This window comes from Dendroctonus ponderosae, unplaced genomic scaffold (genome assembly GCF_020466585.1).
Source record: "Dendroctonus ponderosae isolate FM_Combo_2020 unplaced genomic scaffold, Dpon_F_20191213v2 Dpon_F_20191213_1, whole genome shotgun sequence".
Lineage (NCBI taxonomy): Eukaryota > Metazoa > Arthropoda > Insecta > Coleoptera > Curculionidae > Dendroctonus > Dendroctonus ponderosae.
Genome location: NW_026017110.1, coordinates 14,868,862 through 14,872,322, shown reverse-complemented (window position 1 = coordinate 14,872,322; position 3,461 = coordinate 14,868,862). Strand labels below are relative to the sequence as shown.

The 3,461-nt window shown below is 34.4% G+C and overlaps 1 protein-coding gene across 1 annotated transcript in view; it reads left to right on the top strand.

The window, feature by feature from the left end:
- The window catches only part of LOC109535939, a 13,851-nt gene that overhangs the window by 7,863 nt on the left and 2,527 nt on the right, over positions 1 to 3,461 (top strand). The window lies entirely within an intron of this gene.

The window sequence follows — 3,461 nt, the reverse complement described above, 5'->3', positions numbered from 1 at the left end:
CCCAACTGGCCATTGATTGTTGCTCTCTGATTGGCTCTCACATATAAACTAGTTACTGATCCCACATCGTAAATACCAGACCCTTGAAGCCAGGAGGGTCTTGCAGTGCCGAGAACTTGCTGGTTGATGGAGGCAGTTTGGTTTATAAATGTATAGTAGRCAACCTGCAARGTCGGGTTGAAGCATATCAACAGAGTTTGCAAAAATCGACCGTCATCGACACTGAAGCCAGCTTCCAGTTCCACACCGTCTGAAGCACAAGTATTYCCAGTTCGTTGAATTCCTCTCCAATATGTGCTGCTACATATTAAATCWGACCATTCTATTATCTCATTTCCAACTGCAAACTCCGAGYCAGAGAAACACGTTCCGCTCAACAATGAGTTGTTCGTTTSAGATCCGCCAATTAAAATCGTTCGTCCTGGACATATGAAATCAACAGCTTCTCCGTGTTTAAATCGTAGTACTTTTTCTCCCCAAATCGGATAAAGAAAGTTGCTGGTTCCAGATAAGACTATTATAGGATGTAGGCTGACTTCAAATGGATTAATTGCACAATCTGAAATTGTGTTTAAAAATAGATTTTTAATGCCAGTTTTTTTAATATAAAGCTATCAAATTATTTAATATGCCTACCAATGCATACACAGAGTGTACTTTTCACGGCAAAAATATTGTTCATTTTGCACCCTAAAAAATTCGGAATGCTGTTGTTGCATGCAATGCAATTTTCACAATTCACAAAGCTATAAATTTATCTTGTAATTTTTCGCGTAAAAGACCTCCAGATCGTCAGTATTTTTAAGTAAAACTGTACAAAATAGAACGTTTTTGAGTAGAAAGTAAAGCAAGAAAAATCAGTAAAAACTAAAAAACCAGATTTTTTAACAAATTCCGCAGTCTTCAGAGGAATGGGGGTGACGAGTTTTCCAAATAATTGATTATAAACTTTCGCTTATTCTGTTTGTTTTTTGATAGAAAATTATTTGATTTGTCCCGAATTCGAAGCTGGCAACTGATTTGAAAACTTTTCGCGGAAAATACCTTAAGATTGTCAGTATTTTTTAAGCTAAACTTGAGAAAATTGAGCGTTTTGAAGAAAGAGTAAATAAACCTGAAACTGGAAAACTCTGAAATTTTGAATTTTTTTTTCAAAATGTTATAAATAAATAAATAGCTCTTAAAATAAATCTAAAAGCAACAAAAAAAGTCGTTAACATTTTCCCAGCGACGAAGTTACTTCGCCGGTGTGTTGGGTTGGCGCACCAAGCCATTTGTGCAACACTGCGCCAACTCCTAAAAATTCACTTTTACCGAGGCCTACATTGAATGTTTAATAAACAAGGGCCCTAAACCTTAAGACCCAACAAGAGCATTCCGAATTTTTTAAGGTGCAAGATGAACAATATTTTTGCCGTGAAAAGTACACTCTGTGTATGCATTAGTAGGCATATTAAATAATTTGATAGCTTTATATAGCTAAAAAATTCGGAATGCTCTTGTTGGGCAGAAAAGAGTTTTTTGAATCTCTACCTCAAAAGTTTGAAGATAAACCAATTAGCTCTAAACGGGTGTTAAATTTTTCGGACATCTGCTACTTTCAGGGGGTCTCAAAAAATCAAGTTTTTTGGCCCTTGTGATTCTGGCAAACTTCCAACTAAAGGGAAGTTTACTTTCAAATATTTCGTTTATTGATGCAACCCGGTATAATGATTTTTTTCTGAAGTGAACTGAATTTTTAGCTTCAATATGAAGCCTACATTTTCAAAATGGTTTAAGAGAAAAAATGTATCACTGCAATACCAAAATGTTTATTGTCCAAATTGAGACCACTGTAAATAAGCCAAATGAACAAAAAATTAAATTTTTTTTGTCAGATATGAATGAGGTCTCTTCTATCTTAATGCATGTGGTGTTGAAATATAAAAAAACTTTTTTGTCCAACTGAAAACACGTGGAACTTTCACCAATTTTGTAGTGTTTCATTTTCCACCCCGTAGAAACTACCTAAAGCCCCATTTTTGTGCAAAAACACGGATTAACCGAAAAACAATTGGACTAAATAACAGTTCAAACAGAAATAGTATCGCTCGCAGCAATCAGAATTTATCCAGTTCCAAATTTGTCAGTGGAACGTTGATTTGGTTAAGCAGTTTAGTTTTATAAAAGAAAATTAACTTTCGTGGAGATTCCTTCGAATCCCTCCTGGGTGTAGTGGATTTGAATCTCTTTCTGTCGTTTCGCCAGCACGAGTTGTTTTCATTTTTAGATGTGTTTTGCTGTATTGATGAAGTAAGGAATAATTTCTTCCGCAAAAGTCCAGTTTTGATTAAACAAGAGGCGAAATCATTGACTATGGCTCCAAAATCAGTAGTCATACTGATATTTTCAGAAAAATATTAAGTCAAGGTATGCGCGCTTCTGGGTCAAAAAATGTTCTCCTGCGGTTTCGTATATATTAATAAATTGTCACATTTTTACTTTAAACTTTAACATCTACCTATGTATTTTCGTATCGAAGTCCGTAAAAACCCGTGTTTATTAGAACGTGTGATCTTAAGGTTTAGGGCCCTTGTTTATTAAACATTCAATGGAGGCCTCGGTAAAAGTGAATTTTTAGGAGTTGGCGCAGTGTTTCACAAATTGCTTGGTGCGCCAACCCAACGCACCGGCGAAGTAACTTGGTTGCTGGGAAAATGTTAACAACTTTTTTGTTGCTTTTAGATTTATTTTAAGAGCCATTTATTTATTTACAACATTTTGAAAAAAAAATTCAAAATTTCAGAGTTTTTCAGTTTCAGGTTTAGTTACTCTTTCTTCAAAACGCTCAATTTTCTCAAGTTTAACTTAAAAATACTGACAATCTTAAGGTATTTTCCGCGAAAAGATTTCAAATCAGTTTCCAGCTTCAAATTCGGGACGAATCAAATAATTTTCTATCCAAAAACGAAGAGAATAAGCGCAAGTTTATAATAAATTATTTGGAAAACTCGTCAGCTCCATTCCTCTGAAGACTGCAGAATTTGTTAAAAAATCTGGTTTTTTAGTTTTTACTGATTTTTCTTGCTTTACTTTCTACTCAAAAACGTTCTATTTTGCACAGTTTCACTTAAAAATACTGACGATCTGGAGGTCTTTTACGCGAAAAATTACAAGATAAATTTATAGCTTTGTGAATTGTAAAAATTGAAAATTTGTGAAGTGAAATTTACAAAAACTTTTCAGCGTCGAATTCGGGACAAGACGAAAATAGTTTTCTCCCGTTTTTCCCCGAAAGTCGTTAAGGTTTACTCAAAAACCGATCACAACACTGAAAGTTGTCAATCAAAAGTGCAAAAAAACATTATTTACTAATTATTTTCTTCTCAATATCACTCGACTATTCATCCGTTATTTATTTTGACCAACAACATACAAACAACTCACCTAATTGACGGAAAGTCGGCATGTCTACTCATGGA